Source organism: Typopeltis vanoorti, chromosome 10 (genome assembly GCF_054136105.1).
Source record: "Typopeltis vanoorti isolate ZY-2024b chromosome 10, IOZ_Tvanoo_1.0, whole genome shotgun sequence".
Lineage (NCBI taxonomy): Eukaryota > Metazoa > Arthropoda > Arachnida > Uropygi > Thelyphonidae > Typopeltis > Typopeltis vanoorti.
The window spans coordinates 67,084,003-67,104,542 of NC_143558.1; the positions used below are offsets into that span (position 1 = coordinate 67,084,003).

The 20,540-nt window shown below is 34.6% G+C and overlaps 1 protein-coding gene across 3 annotated transcripts in view; it reads right to left on the reverse strand.

The window, feature by feature from the left end:
• LOC150102479 (uncharacterized) overlaps nucleotides 1-20,540 on the reverse strand; it is a 547,971-nt gene that overhangs the window by 401,003 nt on the left and 126,428 nt on the right. For all 3 annotated transcript variants that reach the window (XM_090399126.1, XM_090399124.1, XM_090399125.1), the window contains one exon: nucleotides 2,621-2,807. The gene's annotated coding sequence lies outside the window, so the exon portion shown is untranslated. The remainder of the gene's footprint in view (nucleotides 1-2,620; nucleotides 2,808-20,540) is intronic.

Below are 20,540 nucleotides of genomic sequence, written 5' to 3' on the forward strand. Positions count from 1 at the left end.
TTTTAGGATTATTAAAATTGTTATTTAAAATCATGGAACCAGCAACAAAACGAAGAAAGTATGAAGCTCGATTTAAAAAAAAGGGTAATCGAAATGGCAAAGCAAACTAATAACTGTGCTGCTGTAAGAAAGTTTGACATAACCGAGAAGATGGTAAGAGAATGGAGGAAGAAAGAATATATTTTTAAAAAATTGCCAAAGAAAAAAATGTGCGATGAGAACGGAGATCACCCGATGGCCACAACTAGAAAATCATGTTGCAGAATGGGTATCTTGTTACAAGAAATATGATTAGAGTATATGCACTAAAATGGTCAAGATTGAATCCGGATAAAAGTATAGAATTTCAAGCTGCTTCAGGATGGTGTAATCGTTTTATGAAAAGACAAAATCTGGTAATACGACAAAAAACGAAAATTGCTCAAAAACTACCAGCAGATCTTGACAGTTTCAAACTTACCAGTTTCCATAAATTTATTATTCATTTGAGACAAGAACATAAATTTCTATTGTTAAATATCGGAAATATGGATGAAACTCCTACGAGCTTTGATATGATAAATAATAAAACAGTGGAGTCTAAAGGTAATAAGAGTGCGCTAGTTCGAAGTACAGGTCATGAAAAAACAACCCTAAACCTTGTCATGAAAAAACAAGGTTTAGGGTTGTGTTGTCATGTTTGGATGATGGAACCAAGTTAAAACCCTTCAAACGTAAAACTAAACCTATGATAAAATTTCCTAGGTTCAGGTGATTTTGTACATTTTCACGAAAAAGAATGGATGGACGAAAATGGTGTGAAATTATGGATAAATAATGTGTGGAACACGCGACCAGGCGGTATAATGAAGAAACGTAGTTTATTAGTATGGGATATGTTTCGTAGTCATTTAACTGAGAATACTAAAAGTCTTCTAGAAAAAAAAAAAAAACACAAAAGTTGTTCTTATACCAGGTGGTTTAACTTCTATATAGAAACCACTAGACGTCTACTTGAACAAACCATTTAAAGATCACATGCAAGAAGAGTGGAATAATTGGATGTTGACTGGTGAAAAATCATTTACAAACGGTGGATCTATGCGCGCATCACTTGATATGTTGTGCAATTTTGTGATCAAATCATGGAATAAAGTAAAAGTTGAGACGGTAATAAAATCATTTAAAAAGTGTGGTATCTCTAATCTTATGGATGGTAAGGAAGATGATCTGTTGTGGGACACTGATGACGATGAAAACGAAATCAATTCACCGGATTCGAACTGGGATCCATATGCCAATCATTTAAACAATGAATCCGAAGAACTATTTTCAACAGATGATGAAGAAAATTAAGGTTAATAATTGTTTTTTAAGATTTACATCTATTGTAATATTTTAAATAAATTCATGTAACAAAAAATAATCTGATTTGTTTATAAACACTGCCTATTTTCTTATATAACGATGTATTGTAACTACCTAAATGTTTATCTATACCAAAATGTTCATCCAAGAAATTAAGCTTCCCTTTTTATACTCGCCGTATAAGACGATTTCGAGGGGTTTTCTGTAGTATATGAGAGTCGTCTTATACGCCATCATATACAGTACTGTATTTATACTTTCAGAGCAAAAATGCATCATTTTTATTTATTGCAAAATTGAAACAAAATATGTAAATTATACTTTAAATTTTTAAGTAAATTGTAAAATAAAAATATATATTAGTTATTTGAAAATCTGTCAGGAGAGACAAAAAGATAAACATACATTACTTTTGTACAGGTACACACTATCAAACAGCAACAATAATTTCAAGCGAATGACGAAATTTGCTCAAAAATTAGGAATTATCTATCATACTCCACTGCTCAAAACAATTAGGGGATATTTTAGGTTCTGTCGGATAATTATAAATTTCTGCAAATAATTATAACCATTGGGTACACTTTATACGTGAATAAATATTTCTTACTTATGGAGAGGGTGTAATTGATGAGATATTGTTTAAATAATTGATATTTATTACAAATTGTGTTATATTTGTAAATTATTTTTATAATTTTATAATTTGCAAGAAAATCAAAATATCCCCTAATTGTTTTGAGCAGTATAGTTTAAGTGATTGACGCGCAGACATGTACTCATCTTAGAGGAATGGGGAAAAATAATTCTTGGATTTCCTGCTGCCTACGCCACTGTACAGGATATACAGCGTCGTGGCATTTGTAGTGAATAGCAGGCAATCCTCCTGCTATTCACATCCTGTTATGATCACTTGTAATTTCACCCATTCAATGTGGAAAGGTCAATTAAGCTACGTTGATTACACTACCTATAATTAAGTAAACTAATAAATTTGTTGCATCCAATTTCCCTAATTCCTGAGGAGCTGGCACTCTGCAGTTATACCAAATATTTTGATATCCTATCAAAAGCAATGTGAAAAGGATGAAAAAGGTAGCGTTTATTAAAGGAAGGTAATAAGGAAAATATCAGATCTTTTGTTACACGAAGGTTGGCTGTTGGCACAACGCTTGCGATGTACAGCACACGTAATCAAGGCTGAACGTTACTTGTAATAAGGAATTACGATCGCCTAAGCTAAAAGAAGGATCTAGCATGCAATAAAACTTACTGCAGAACAAGGGAAACATTCCATTCACTGGTTTCAAGGTGACCAATCGTGCCGTCCACAAAACTGGCTCCTGTACTGCTCAATATCAGCAATTTCTCGGTCCTGTGCATTTATATTTGTAGCAAAATGCATCTTTGCAGCATTTCAAAATCTATTCCTTAACCACCTCAGGATCATGATGATTAATCTGAAATGAAATATATGCATAAAAATTATCACACAAAAAAGTTTATGTTTAAAAAAAAAATGCATCACTATATCTGGGAGAAACCACTGCACGTGTTAATCTCACTTTTGCAATTAACAATTACCATTTTTTTTTGTTTGGTTGCACATATAAGGTAACAAACTGCGATGTTTATCAGTAAACAAGTAAGAAAATGATTACAGACAACATAAAAACAAAGTGCATTTTCACAATAGCATTCTTTTAAACCATTTATTATCATCACAACAACTGAACCGCAAGTCGTTTTTGACATGCGTAGTGTAGTGTAGTGCAGTATACTTTGCCACGATAATGGTTCAAATGAAAACAAATTGTAACAGTTAACCTAATTACCATATTGCAGGACAAATTTATGTGATTCAAAATTATATCGAGCTGGTTAAAAATACAACGAGAGTCGAAAGTTAAAGCGTATTTATGAAACGTTGACCTGTATTTGCAATTGTGCTCAACTGCGTCACAACAAATAGTCCGACTGATAATTCTAACAGATTATAAATATAAAACTCCATTAAGTTCCATCCAGTCAGTGCAGATTTTTTTTTGCCGATATTTGGCAAAAACAATTCCAATTATTCAATATTTAATATACCCAATAAATGTGATCCGACCAAAACTGAACCATACGGATACCACTTACGTTCATCTTAAACCCTATTTTCATTAAATTCATCGACTCACGCCGGAGTCGTTGCAATATATGAGTTTGAATTTGTCTACAGTACCAGGAATCTTTAAAAAGGTTCCTGGTATCGTAGACAAATTCAAACTGCGACTGAGTTAGAAGGAGATGGAGGTAAAAGGGCTATCCGAACTCGGAAAACTGATGTAAAATAAACACAATGGCAGCCGAACCTTTTGGTCCCTCGTCACTGAGCACAATTCTGTTCATATTTCCACATCTCACACATCCAAGGATAAGGCTGAACTACTGGCATCATTCTCCTCATCCGACTACCCCCACACTTTACTAAGAACAAATTTACAAATTGCAAATTTATCTATTTAAAATTACTATATTAAAATATATTAAACACGGTGTGCCTGTTTCAGGTTACATAATTTTCCTTTCCCCAATTTTACACTTTCCTTTATCTTAAATTTATTAAAAAAAAAAAAAAAAATAGGTTATCAAAAATAGGTTTGAATTTTGTGTGTATGAGAGTCCATCTCACTAATTAGCAGACATCGAAATGACAGTTCAAATGGGCGAGGGAACTCTGTGTGCTTTATGATATACAAATCAATTTCATAATGAAGTAATGGTATAATCACTTCAAAAAAAAAAAAAAAATGCACTGAATAGGTGGTTAAAATAAAGAACAAAGGCCAATTTTCCAGCCATCTCAATGGGAGGCACATGGCAATAACTAAGTTACAAGTTGGATATATATATTGTGTGTGTGTGTGTGTGTGTCCAGCAAAACATGGAGTTCAACATTTCATCCCTTTACTCCAAACTCCCAATCATATCTATTACTGTATTTCAATTTTTGCAATAGATATCTGCATTTAAAATACCGACATTGCTTTGTGGAAATCTATGCATATTTAGAGAAAAGGAAAGCCTGAAAGGATCTAATACTCTTAATGTAAGGTTAATTTTATGTATAATTTGTAAGGTAGAATTAAATGACGCGCAGTATACTTAATATACCGGTGGTTAATAAACCAGATACGTAATCAATGTCCAAGACCGTTAGTTGCAGCCCTCCTGTTGCCGAAACTAGCTTTGAGTACCTCTCAATTTCAAATGGTTCGTCAAACTTGGCAATCCTTGTAGACGTCAAGTGCAATTTGGACAATGTTCATAAAAGTCCAAAAGTCGACTTTCAATAAGATATAACATGCATCAATATATTCCCTCAATTTAAAAGGATTGTAGCTTGTCAGAATGGGATTTCAAAACACTGTAAATGTAAAAAAAAAAAAAAGATTACTTTATCTCAGGTTAAATAAAGCAAACGACGAGAGTAAATGCATTCGCGAGAATAAAAATGCTAATACATGAACATAACCGAAGAGAACATGTGTAGTTTTCACACTGTGAATGTAGGTTACTAAGAGTTAGTATATCCATGTTTTGCCAGACAGGACACATTATTAGTTGGTTTTCCCGAAATTAAGGAACACCGTGACAAGGAAGTCTATTTTGTAGTCTCTGTCTAACTTTACCCATAAACTTCCCCCACTCAAGAAAAATCAACAGCAGGTTACAAAATGACCATCTGCAAACGTCGAATTAAACTCGTGGCTCGCAGAAACAAATGCCCATTATCCAGTTAAATGCTGTTTACGGTACTAAACTCACGTTGGTTGAAGAAATTTATACATAGCGATTAAGTGCGATATACATACAGAATAGCCACACTGCAAATAGTGAGTGTCGCTTTGTTTACGAAATATTGTAATGAAATAAGAAACGGCGCAAAACCATCAACTAATATTCCAGGTTTGTACAAAATAAGGAAGGTCAGCAACATAATACTATACTTAGAATTTAAAATTTCTCATTCTTCTTGTAAAGATGATGGTCCAGTTTCTTCAGACATTCACACCATTTGTCCATTGGCAAACTGACTACGTTTGGGTGGTTTCCGTTTCGAAACGAAAATGTGTGGGCGGAACCAACACTTTCAAGTCGCCTACCCCTAGCAACCATCTTCACTACTGATGATGCGAGAATACAAGCGAACCTTTTCAATAAGCGTGAGGTAAATAAACCAAAAGAATGAAAATTCATTTCAACAGGGCTGAACGAAGGCAGGCTGAAACAACACCCTTTCCCGAGGCATCAAGTATTGGAGATACCAGAAAGGATGAGTAAGACAACTAGCAATTTTTTATTAATTAATTTATTCTTTTCAATGAGGATATTCAGACCTTTTAGCTGACATAAAAGCTTAGGGGGGGGGGGTAAATTACACACCTCAATGGTTATTGTACAATTCCCTGACGTCAATTCTACGTCTCAAATAACACAAAATGAATAAGGATCGTGAATTACTGATAATTAGCAATTCATTACCCACTGTTATTTAATAATCTCCCTATATAGTTACAGCATACACTTCTCTGTCGTATTCATTTTGCTCTCTAAAATTCAGGAGCGATTCCATACTATAGTTTAAGAAAGGGATGGGATGACATACTAAGGAGAAAAACTGAGATATACTTCAATTTTCTTGCTTAAGCTGTTCAGCAATAACCTTTCAAGTATTTAATTTGCATTAAGTTTTTCTTTTTCATAAAAACATAAAAAGAAGAGGCTTCTTTTAATTATTTAAACGAAGACTGAACGGTTTAATTTCCTCTTTTGTTTTGATTCCTTGGGGAGGGATGATCTACCACCCGGATCACTATTGCAATAACTGCTGCTGTTTTATCAGTTCTTCCACATAATAGCAATAAAAATTTGGGCTATTCAATCTTTTAAAATTCCGCATGAGACGAACCGACATTATCTTGACTCTACGGGTGAATAGAAATCTCATAGAAGATCAGCGGGAGTCAGCAGTAGATGAACTCGTTTACCTTAATTATAGAAGGTCATGTTTTATGAATACCATATTAAGATCGTGGAAAAGGTCATTCAAGTCATCCCAAACTTTGAATTATGATTAATGCAGAAATGTACTGCTTAACAAGGAAGACAACGGGAAACCACCTTGCGTCATCTCTCCCTAGTAATCAATCAGTTGCAACCCTCTCAAAAAAAAAAAAAAGGAAGCCACAGGATTATGAGGTAATGCTTAACCAAATTCGATCGTAGCAGCATACGAAAATAACTATTCAGTTATCCATAATCACTATCGCCATTAGAAATTACTATCCCAATAACTTGACAAAGTTATTATTTACTCGTACTTGAAGCTGTTCATCGTATACACTCTGAACAATTAAAAGTATGATAGAATGTAATACTAAGGATCAATTTGAATTTATTAGTAAGACCGGTTTGCTAGCATGCAAGACAATGTATTAGAAAAGATGAAAATATATTTAATCGGCTTCTGTGTGTCAGAAGAATGAATTCAAGGTTCATATGCGAAGCAAGGCAATGCATGAAATTACAATTTAATATCATTATATATTCACGCGTGGCTGCACTATGAAACTAGCAGCTTTTTGACAATGATACCTAACTAAGCTTGACTTTTTTTTTTTTTAGATTCAACTGCGTCAGCTGTTTTCAAGCAAATTTCTTCAATAAATAGTTTTCAGTGCAACTGTACATATTCAAGTATTCGCACTCGACCTTAATATAACTGTTTACTAATTAATTTTTTCACTATGAGAGAATTCCTAAACGTATTTAATATCTGGATTAAGGATTTTCATGCTCCTAGAAAACAGTACAAATACAGTTGACCCTTGAATAACGCGGGAGTACGGGGTGCCGACCCCGCGTTGTTCGAAACTCCGCGTATAACTTTTGTTCTTTCTCTCTTAATCCTCCTCTTCTACCTTTTACGGTGTCGAGGTAAGTATTCTTGCAACCGTATTCGGTATAAGGTGTTCAACCCTACACCTAGCCGGTGTGTCCAATATCTGTAGATGCGTGTGTTCACAGGGCCGGTTTGCCTGTTCTGGGGGACGAAAAACCCGAGTTTCCGGGTGAAGAAAAAAAAAAAAAAAACAGTATGAGACACCAGCTAACTCATCTTTCATCGAAAGAGACCAGATAAAGGTTCCTCACGTCATTGACGGAAATCGACCCAGGTCTTCGTCCATATGGACTGAGATATGGAGGCTCGTATAACTTTTGATTCCCCAAAAACTTAATTACTAATAGATTACTGTTGATTGACCGGAAGCCTTTCCGATAACATAAACAGTCTATTAATACATATTTTATATGGTATGTATGTATATATATTATATTCTTACAATAAAGTAAGCTAACGAACAGAAAATGCTATTAAATAAAATCATAAGGAAGTTAAAATACATTTCGAGTACTGTATTTATCGATACCGTCAGTTTACATCGTTTGTTTCCAAGATGAATCGCATGTCTGTCAGTACCTACATCAATATTATCTTATATGATATAAAACACTGTAGATTATACGTATTACTGACACTAGACATCAAAAATTAAAAGATAACGTGAAAAAGAAATTATTCATATTTATTTACAGGTACAGTATAAGGATTCATGCATTGATAACAAAGCAGCAGCAATATGATTGCTTTATGGTAGCCCAGTGCAATCGATACGATTGCTTCGTTGTAGTCCAGCCTATACACTAATGAGTGAATTGTTATAAAATTTATTTTATGCTAATTAACTAATTAATTTTACGCAGTTATGATTTAACACTGCATCTTTATGTTTTTTACATTTCTCTCGACTGTAAATGGTCATGTACGGTCTGGTATTTGTGTGCGTAAGTTTTGATAAATTTTAACTTTTTATAAATAGATTTGTGTGTACTTTATGGTAGTAAATGATAAAATAGACTAGTATCTACATATATTTTAAGCATTCATGACATACCTAACTTTTTCTTAATTTTTTCGATATTTCTTACGCGGTTCGACACTGCGAGAATTTTTTTTTTTTTAAATTGTCTCAAATCTCCCAAAATTTTTCAATGCATTTATTCATAAAAAACCGCGTATAAGTGGATCCGCGCAGTTCAAACCAGCGTTCTTCAATGGTCAACTGTAATGGTTTCTTAGATGAACGATTTTAAACTATGCGTTTTTTGAGTTTCCCTATTTGATGAGTTGTTTCCAGTATAAAGCAATTGTATTTGGGGCCTAAAAAAAACTATCTACCATTCATTCGAAGGATGAACTGAACACTGCCTAACCTTATCTGAGGCGTTAAATCCAATTCATTAATTAAAAGAACAAACAGCAAAAACGGGCAAAAAGCGTCGCTTTTTTTTTTTTTTTTTTTTTGTTGCAAATTCCTTCTCTTCCATAAACAGCTATAATATACACTGCTCGCATTGTTTAACCATTTTGGAAGAAATTTAGAACTGTCTTGTTACTTACACTGTTTATGCTAACCTTAGATTTTCAGCTTTATCTAGCAAAAATGAAAGGGATAATTGTAGGAGAGAGTCACTTTCGTCCCAGACACTTTATAGGTCCTACCATTCAATTGATTCCGTCCAAACTTGGCACACAGTTGTTTCTGGATATTGCTTAAGCTTCCTGAGAATTTTTCTCATTCTTCATGTAAAGACGATGATCCAGTTTCTTCACATATTCACACTATTTGTCCATTGGCAAACTGACTACGTTTGGGTGGTTTCCGTATACACTCTGAACAATTAAAAGTATGATAGAATGTAATACTAAGAATCAATTTGAATTTATTAGTAAGACTGGCTTGCTAGCATGCAAGACAATGTATTAGAAAATATATATAATGGTTCGTCAAACACAAGGAAGAGAGGACATTGCTTTCCGCAGAATTTGAACAGTTTGTCTGCTGTTCAAATTCTGCTAAAGCATGAATTTGGCTGCAATTTGAAAGCTGCTACTTACCTGACAATTTTTTTTTAATTATATTTTTAAGCGATATTGTCATTACTGTTATAATGCTCGAATATCAGAGAAAATTTTACATGTCCTCTGAAATTCAATGAAGACAAAAGTGCCAGCCAAGCAACTGTTTCTAAATTTTGATTCAACTTCTGTCTCAGTACTTGACTCTTTTTTTTTTTTTTTTTTTAAACATATATTTTCTTATGACAATCGGGGAAAGCCACACCTCTCATACTCAATATACATGTGTATTTTGGTCTACAAACTGTGTGTTCCCCAGGAAGTAACTAGTTACGGATTTAAAAAATCCTGCTACTTCTGTATAACGCCAATGTATTTTTATTCTGATTCTAGCACCTGCTCTGTCTAGTAACAAATATTATTCTCGCTGGGATGAGTGCTTTAATTCTTCACTCCACTCAAAACCCTCGACCTCTGTCCAGACCGAAGTTCTTAAGCAACTGTGCCAAAGCAGTCCAGGCCAAAAATTCAGCATATGTTCAATGGCTCAAGTCAAAACTTACTCAGTTTATATTACAGCTCGTAACAACTGCAAAAATCACCAACAAATCTAAAGCTGACTTTGTAAGGACCAAGTGCACTAAGTTTATTTACTGTTCAAATAGCAGTCAAGCCTTCTGGTCACTCGCCATGATTTGAGATGTAACTTCTGTTCTTCCACGTTTCCACTTCTTCTGCATCCTGATGGTACAATGGTAACTTATCCTAAAGATAAGGCTTTAGGATATCTCTTTGTATCAGCATTTTCTTCCAACTCATATATATAACAACAAACCTCCCCCATCCACTATTCCACCAACTGTTCACAGCATGCCTCCTCTGAAATTTCACCAGAAGGATATCATAAAAAGACTCAGGAGCCCTGATGATATTCCTCCAGTTGTATTAAAAGCATTATATCTCTTCAAGCGTCATACTCCTGTGGCATCTATCCTACAGCTTAGAAGCAAGCTTTTATCCAGACTGTTCCAAAAAAGGAAATAAAAAGTCAACTATCAATCTATCATCCTGTGACCTGCTTAGCGATTACCAATATGGATTCCATCATTCTCGTTCCACAGCAGAACTCCTATTCATCCTCGCCTACCTTTGGACACAAGACATGAAAAATTTTGAAGAAACTTATGCAGTTGCTCTTGATATTTCCAAAGCATTGGATCGACTCTAGCATTGAGGCCTTCCTGCCAAGCTACCATCTTTTGGAATTTCCCCCCTCCTTTGTGAATGGACTGCCTGCTTCCTCACCCAACGTCCATTGCGGATCATTTTCTTTCGTCAATTTTTCAATCAATGCTGGCGTGATTCAGGAATCTATGCTTTCACGTACACTTTTCCTCCTATACATCAACGATCTCCTCTCTCTGATATCCACAGCTCCAGTACTATTCACAACCTGCTTATCACAACGCTCTCCATTCCTCTTGTTCATTTTCAAACCCTTATAGTGCTCAGGTAATTCATAAGTTAAGATCTTCAGCTAATGCCTTAAAAACTGATCTTGTCATTATCAAACGAGGATAACCTAGTGAATTTTATGCTACCAAAACGTAATCCTGTCTCATTTCCCGGAAAAAAAAGCCATGCTTTACTCTCTCCCTCACTTTTGACAATATCTGCTCACTAACAAGGATCCGTTTTCTCTTTTTGGGTTGACTTTCTCATCTAGTCTATCCTGGGACAAACACACCAAGTAAGACAGCAGATTATCTAGTTAAACGTTTATTGGAGAATTAGAAATTACAAAATTTTAAAAATAGTATATTTTTTAATAATAAAATCGAAGGTTTAATGAAAGTTATAAAGTTCTTATAATAGTTGCTCGAATTTTGTCTACCGTCCCCATTGACAGTTTTGCTCATCGTAATAATCCTTCCGTTCTATGGACGGTCATGTCGAATGTGTTTTCCGATTATTCAATAGAATGCCTCTCTCTCTCTCTCTATTATCGCTTTCATGTAACCACAGTTAACGTTCTGAACAGTTAGGTTCAGAATATCTGGCTGGCCAGAGAACCTCCTCAACCAGTTCGATGTTTCGAATAATAGTGGGTCAAATAATCAAAAAACCTAATGTAAAAAATATGGCAAAGTTGTATCATAATATTCCGTTGTGTCAATAAAGAAACATCCGTCAAAAGGCTAGGCAACACATTTAGCAAAAAATTAGATATGTCCTCCCAACTCCCCCTCCCCTTTCTACTGGGACGAACGTTGAACGCGTATCGCATTGATTGGTTGTTCGTGCGATACATTTTCCATATACTTGCGCCATAAATTCGTTTCAACTATTGCGTAATCAGTTTTCCTAGTCCATAAAATGCTTACCACGAGTATTGTTCACTGGCTCGAGTACACGTCACTTCATGAATAACCTGAAACATCAGGTTTTAAGAGAACCCCAAGGCATAGATGCTCATGATTTGCCTCTCGAAGGTGCTATTCGTCTTGCATTAATTTAGCACCTCCAAACTACAAATTCAGATTTATTTCGGGATAATGCATAGTATATTCGAAGCAAGTTTTGGAGATAGTGATTAACATCACATTCAGATACAACACCAAATGATGTAAGGTTCTGCAAACGTCAATATATATCAATAAAATCTAATCGGGAAATGCCACCACTCTTCCACAACAGCAGCAGCTCTCGCGTTGGCGTCACAAAAACCGTAAATCATATCGGCAGTTTGAAAACTTAGGCAGCATCTTTTTCAGTAAAAGCACAAGGTTAAATATGGTCGAGTCATCGCACACTTTTATAAGCTACGAGAACAAACGCTTGCTGGAACTTATGTTTATATAAACATTTTTTTACACTTAAAATCACTCAAGGAATCAACGCCTCAAGTTTGGCAAACAGAATGTGTGTCATCATTTCTTAACATATATCCTCAAGAAATGTGCAGCATTCTATGAGAGCTCTACAAATTACCTAATTAAGTTTTTTTTTTTTTTTTTTTCAAATTCATTTGTTAGTGAGCCGATCTCAGATTTTGCCTGTGTATTGTGCAGTTCCTCAAAAGAGTGAGTTGTAAGAAACTGCTAACACAGTATATACTGCTACTTTAAGTGTTTTGTCCGATTTCTACCTCTAATTTGCATAAATTTATTCAATTGATTCCTCACTGTACCAGCCGTCCATATTCTACCGGTGGATCCTCAATAAAAATTGAGTAAATAGATGTTAATGGTTCTAAGTTAATTACCAACAATGCAGCTGTTTTACATTTACCTGCCTATTTTCATTGTTTATACCCTTTTTTATGGTTGCTTTCGCATACCAAATTTGTTGCAGCGATTACTCAAGAAGACTACGGATGCACCAACCGAAATGCACATGAGGTGGGTCGACTTCAAATTCCATACCCTCAGATATTCAACGTAGTATGGTTTTCTGTACTAAGAAATAGAATAAGAAATTTCTGTACTAAGAGGTGTAGGTCGGACGAAGAACCCTCAGAGTACCAGTAACAGAAAAGAACATACTCGGTCTAACACAGAATCCACCCCCTGGCACATGAAGGATTGCAGCGGCATCTCCCACACAGATGTATGGAAGTTCGTGCATAAAAATCTTCTTTCTCCGTTGAAAATGAATATAGGCACTCTCGCCAAACAATCATCAGCGTCGATTGGTATATTGACGCTGATGATCGTGCTTTTCAAGGACGAGGTGATGTTCACTCCAGATAGTATCTTCAATTATCACAATCATAAGAGAGTCAATCAAATTCCAGATGCAATTATTCAGCAAGGCATCCGCAGAAATTATCTATCTGAACATACGTATATCAAAGTATATCATACGTTGATATCTATTTGAACATACGTATATCAACGTGTGATCTGATAGATAGTCCTGGTCAACAGACACAGAATTACTGACAAATCAGTAAGTTCCCTAGACTTTTTATGCTAGTCGAATCTTTCAGATAAATAGAATGAACAGAGCCTGAGATGTTTTTTAAATAGAAACTTAGCCTCCCCCCCCCCTTAAACCCAACATAGCGTTTTAGCAGCCATGAAACCAGCACCCTCAAAACATCGCAGTCATTAGATCGAATCCAACTGTCCACAAAACATCGACTGTAATGGACTGTTGAAGCTTTAAAATAAACATCACGATGGAAACAGCTGCATAATTATTGCGTGACTATTTCCTATGGTGGCAGTGTATCGATACCAAACAGCTGCAGTGACGAGTACAGTGGGAGTGTGCAGAATTAATGGAACTATGTTATTTTGGAGGTAAGAGCAGTTGACTCATGTGAGTGTTGCTTCAGCATCCAATAGAAAGAATACCAACAAATCCTAATGTAACTTTTGCAATATAATTACTTTCTCATTCAGAGTTATTGATTATAAGGCAACTTAAACCAGAAGCTTGACTGCGTGTGTTTTCTTGCACACATGTAATTAACACAATACCATTTTGTAAAGAAATTGCCCAACTCTTTTCCATTTAAAAACTTCCTAAAAAAGATCGCCCGTCTTTCCAACCAAGGAGTTCTTCCAACTACGATAGTTACACAAACAAACAAAAATAATATTTTTGTATATTTTTTGTATTTCTCTTTTCATGTTATGCACCCAATGAAGTCTTTTAAGAAGAGGAAACTAGTTGTGCGCTCAAATAATAAATAGTATTTTTCTATTTCTACTTTTCTTTCAAGTATGAGTGAAATGCAGCACACAAAAACGATTATATATATATATACTAAATAAATACTCAAAATTGTTGCTCAACATTCCCTGGGAGCTACCAGAAGCGCTATGCGCCTTTTTTTTTTTTTTTTTTAAAGATAAAAAAAAAGGGCACCTGCCCGAATGGCATGGCGATCCTACGCCACTGGCTGGTACATTACGTCCATTAAAAATAAGATCAACAATAAACAAGAGACAAAACGAAAAATTCCTACCTTGTCAGTCAATCCAATTCTTATATATATATATATAAGAGGCTTATACACAGGCAACTCATTATCACCTATATTAGCAAATTATTTATATTTAGAAAGCCAAGATTATGGAAAAGGTATATTAATGATGTTTTCCTAATTTAGAACTATGGACCAGATTCTTTAAAAGAGTTTCTGAACCATCTCAACAATCAACATCCAAGAATACAATTTACCTCGGAATTGGAAGTTAACGGTTCTTTCCCGTTCTTGAATGTCAAACTCACTCGTGTGTCACAAACTGAAGATCTCGATTAATAGAAAACCCACACATGCCAACAGATATTTTCAAGCGCAATCTCATCATTATTAGCCTCAAAAACTTGGCATCATTTCTACATTAGGTAAACGTGCTCGCTCTCTCCTCAGTGAAGAAGAGATCACCAAAGAACTACAATTCCTTCTTACAACCTTTTCACAAAATACTAAATTTGACTGTTCGTAAGCTGCTATTTAATCCACCTACTCATCATAATGAAAATAGTCATGATGTAAAAGTTCTCTGTTTCACCAAGATGAGCTAAAATTCTGAAGAAATTTAAAATCCACATTTCTTTAACCTCTCTATCCAAACTCCGTTTCTTACTCGGTACACCAAAGCTGAAACATGACTGCCTAAAGTATCCACGAGTTTAACATCTTTGGTGTAACTGCAATGTGCCCTATTTTGGTCAGACGGAGAAATCCATTGAGTCGCGTATGGAAGAACATAAGACATCACGTACTGCAGGATTGGAGCCAGCGCACTATCTAATCGCGTTCTTAATGCTGCTTAACCTAACAATGAAGATTCTGTCACTCATCCAGTGATCTGGAACAAAACAGGAAACGTTTTTAGATGCTACGATGATCTGGAGAGAAGAATTGTGGAACCAGCAGAAACTGTGCTCAATCCGGTCCATCTTAATACCAACCTTAGCTATAACCTATTGGATTGTCACTCTTCAGCTATCGAGCTTTGGTGTACACGAGATCATGCTCGCGTGACGTGCCCAATGGCATCCAGAACACCTTCAAATGTTAGCAATACGTTTGCAAGTTAATTTATAGCTGCTGCCTCTTGTAATGTATATTTTTTGTATTTCTCTTTTCATGTTATGCACCCAATGAAGTCTTTTAAGAAGAGGAAACTAGTTGTGCGCTCAAATAATAAATAGTATTTTTCTATCTCTCGGCTTCTTGTCATTAAATTGATTTAATTATATATTTACAGTACACAGCTTATGAAACAAAGTATCGTCATAGTCCAACTATAATCATCTTGAAGGAATGCAGTTAATACGTACGTCCAACTTATTTGGTAATACATTCAACAGAAATATATTACAGGCACATAACACAATCATTCGGTGGTTATATTTTGAATACTTAAAAAAAAAAAAAAATGCCGAGCGTGTTTCCCAATAGTGGCAATTTAAGTGGACATTATTTTCAAAACTCTACACGCACACATTAAAACTTCAAACTTCAGTCCATTTCAATTTTAATTCTGCATACGCCGCCATTAAAGAGATATTCCAACGCCAAAGTGTGTTGCCTATATTTATCATATCTTGTTTATAAATTAACATGCCTAACACATTAGCCATCTGCTTGAATTTCTGCCAATGAAAACTGAAAATCTTGAAAAAAATTCTTTAGAAACCGGAAACGATTAACTTATTATCGCGTGACGCACTGGACACCCATGAAGTGACCCGTGATACTACTAATGAAAGTTCTGTAATGTGTGAAATCCAATTTTAATTCCCAGGAACTATGTTCTCGTCAAACGACATGAAACGATAGGCAACACTAATAAATATAACTGAATACTCCTATTAGGGAATAAAAATTCCAAAAGCGAGGTTACTGAGTAATTAAATTACTGAAAACTTTATTCTTGTTGAAACTAATAAGCAAGTTAATAATACTAATCACGGAAGAATGGAGACATACATGCGACTGAAACCAAAAGTTTATTATTAGTCCTCCAGACTTAATAGAATATTTCCTTTTTTTCATTACACAGAAATGAATCTTGAAGATCATGAAACTTGACAGCAAAAATGAACTTTGGTAATAATATTATATTACCGAATAAACGTTTAGTGCTGTACAATGAAAGCGGTGGTTAGCTCATTTCCCATATTCGAAGAAGGCAAAACTCCCATTATCCTGACAGACGAGCTAAGTAACAGTCACGCTATGCACACTCCCCCTGCAATTTTCATGCTGCTCTTTGCGACTTTAATGGCATGCAGCTGTGTTCTATCAGAGAGCGAAGGAGAACGAGAAAACAGCTATTTATATCGTTTTTTTTTTTTTTTAACTTAAAAAAAAAAAGGTTGAACAGTTGTCACTTATTAAAAGGCAATTCCTAAAATGACGAAACTGTTCCGGGACACGATTCTAACCGAGCATTTGAGAGATCAAGGTGAAGGTTTCACAAACTTACCATGGTTCAAAATGGTCAATATCAATATCAAAAGCTATTTTTCTTGGGAAAAGAGTCATTGTGGAAACTACTTAAAAAAAGAAAAATATTTAGTCGTAAGAGAATAACACAAATTCAAGTGATAATCCGTGGTACACGGGGAGGAGAAAATATCCAAATGAAAATGGATTCAATATCTAGGGTTTATGCCTTTCACAAACTATTGATAATTATTCTTTCATAAAATGTAATTCTGATTCTCTAAACCGGTAGTGTGTTGTGTACGACCTTATGGCAAGTTACCTAATTATAAGTACGTCTGTCATTCCACAAATAAACGAATTTGGCATGTCAGAATTTTGTTCTTTCTTTCGATACTTGGCCAAGACAATCGTTATATTCAATAAGCTTCTTTTTTTTTTTTTTTTTTTAAATCCTTAGAGAATACATTTTGATTAATTCGATGGAACTCTGGCATAATAAATACTGCTGATAGGCGAAGCTGGTTAGGATCACGTAGTTTTTTTTTTTTCATATGCAGATCTAAATAAATCAAGTAAAATCAAGCATCATTTTATTTACCAAAATTAATATCATTATCAATTATATCGTGATGTATGCATAAATGGTTAGGATGAAAAAATTTAAGCCTGGCTGGCTGTTTTGACATATTCAGGACAATAATGCATATGCTTTGACTCATGGCTTTGTGTTTTGCCCATTTCACAGGAGGAAATAACCCAGTTTCTGGGAGTAAAATCACTTTCCTATGAAAAATATGAAATCGTCCTCGGTTGAAAAGACTTCATAAATGTTGATCGCATTCGAATCTTTCGAAATAGATTAATAGAATATTTCCGATCCCACTCTTGGGATCCGCAATCAGGTCTGGTCACCTGTTTCATGGGATCAGGAAGTGATGGAGACAGTGGTGAGCTATAAGGGGCTCGCGCGAGCCCTTTGTTAAATTTTTCTTCAATTTGCGAGCCCCTTATTCTTCTTTACTTTATTTTTTCAAAAAAAAAAATTTTTTTTTGAAACATATTAAGCGACAAACTCATACGGTAACCTAACAAAAATTAGTCTATTCGACAGTGTATAGATTATTTGGAATAATTGTTTCAACTCCTCTATAACGAATGTGCCCAAATTTGAAAATAAAATAAGCGTATGCGCTATCTTTACCCTTCTCCCTTCTGGTAGCCAATTGTATGGTAAAACCAGTAGCCAATCAAATCTTTTATGAAAGATTATAAAAGATTTCATTCTTATATTTTGATAGTTAAAAAATGTTTTTCTTATGCAGGATAAATTAACACAGTTGACTGTGTGCAAATATTTCATGTTTAGATCATGAAATATTTGTTTAAAAATGATAGCCTTTAGAGGTTGATTGTCCTTTTTGTTTGATTGGAATTTGTACACAAGCTGTATTAATAAAAGTTTTGGTGTGAAATACGGCTTTCTTTTTTTTTTTTTTTTTTTTTTTTTTTTGCTCGACGATGCGAGCCCTTTGTTAAAATTTCCATAGCTCACCACTGGATGGAGATGAACCAGAAGTGAGTGACCAAGACGCTGATTTTGGGATAAGAGAGGAGTGGTCCGTGGAATGCTCCCTATGAGGACAGATTGAGGATTTAAGTTACTTAAAGGATTTTATAGGTTTGATGAAGGGGAAATTGTTTCGACACTTGGCTAGAGGAATTAGAACAAGAGGTCATTCCTGGAAGTTGGATAAGAGTGGTTGGCAAGAGCGTGAGGATTAGATTTTTCGCTTGGAGAGTGGTGAATGAATGGAATAGGTTGCCAAAGTCAGTTGTAAGTGCTTTGTCTGTTAATGGTTTCTAGGATAGATACGACAAATATTGCGTCGATAGTTTGAATCTTCCACGATGAGTCTTATGACTCTATGGAGGTGCCCGTGCAATAATAATAATAGCAATAATAATAATGAAGTCATTTCTTCTGAATGCACAAAAAAAAAAAAAAAAAAACTCTGTTGAGAGGAGGGGGTGGAGTAAACAGAACTGGACATTGTACTTTTTTTTTTACTGTGATATAAAAAAAAATATTAAGTTTAATTAACACCTTAAATTTCAACCAACCTTGATAAACTCATTATTCCAAAACAAAGGGCACTTGGGCTACATGTATATACCATCTATGTGGATGGCATATACACGTGGCCTATCAACATTATATGAATAAAACAGAGTGTTTTATGCACTGCGTTGTTAATAATATTCGTCGATCCATATACAGTCTAATCTGTAACAAGCCTTTGATGTTCTTAATGCAGATTTCAGAAAGAACAGACCTGGGTTGGTCTAGTAGTTATTGAAGATCTGAAATGGCTTGAATAATATGATTTGGTCTGTAGAAGGGGCTTCCCATATATCTAACTCATAGCGTACTAAAACGAAGGTTTATGGGGGAGGGTATGCGCAAGAGAGAGAGCCTCCAGAAAATTTAAAATGCGCTAAGAGATAAGCAAACCTTACTTTATAGTTCAATATTGGTAAAATATATTAATAAATTATAAAGTAAGATTGATTTGAAGGGTATGCTTTGTAATTAATATGAATATGTGGTGGTAAAAAAAATTTAGTGGGATGGGGGTAGTCTTCACTTTGATTATTCCTGTGGATAACTATTATATTATGTATGATTATGAAACGCATGGCAATTAAATTCCCATCGGTTTGCTTATCTCTTAAAGATTTAAAATTTATCTGGAGGCTATTTTTTTTTTTTTTTCGAATACTCTCCCCATAAACCTACATTTTAGTACATCTTGAGTGTACTAAGAAGAGTTAGATAATCGGGAAACCCTCCTTCTCGAGACCAAATCATATTTATTTATAACTATGCTATGCGAACTTGAGCACTCGTTCATTGTTAGATTTCGGACCATAATCGGAGGGTTATTCAATAATTTTTTTTAATGTTATACGATTTCAATTTATCAACAATCTCAAAAAAAAAAAAAAAAAATACAATGATCCAAATGTCAATAATTAGTTTTGTCTTAGCGAATGATATATTTCAACACGCACATACTTATTACTATTTTTTCCAAGTATAAGAAAATCAATAAGCTATTCTTCTTCTAAGCAACTGTTTTTCCTAGATTCAGCCTTCGGTTATTTTTTCCTCCTAGTTTCTTAGTTCTAGTGTGAAATTGTAATAGCGATGAGATCGCTTTTTAAATCGTTAAAGATTGACTAGTTCAGACCTTTCAGATTGTAAATGAAAAATGCCAATTACTTATCTTGTTATTCAATTTTAAGTGCATATATAACCAGAAGTCGTATGAGCCTCTTTCCGTCATCATCGAGTTGCAATAAAGCTTGTACAGTACAAGTTGATCAACGCTGCGACTACATAGCAGATAATGAAAACGTCCTAAAGCTTAGGATCAATATGCCAACCTCTTTTATTATAATATAATAAACATACAATAAATTATAATATATCGCAAACAGAACAACATCAACCACAAAAGCAGTCCAGACAGATGTTTGGGACATCGAATTATTAAGGAATTATTTTAAAAAGAATATTTTGTAACTAAGTCATTTTGCAAAATAAATCTGATCAAATGTCGCAGATGTACTACGTTATCTAAAACTATGGTAATTAAAACTTATTAAAATTAATTTTAAAAATTAATTAATTTGAGATTAGGATATATCAAGAGTTTGGTGAAAATGAGTACGAGTGAGCCCACGAGAATTTAATTTAAGTTGAGCTCCTAGTGCTGTTAATGGGCCTGCAGAACTCTCAATTCA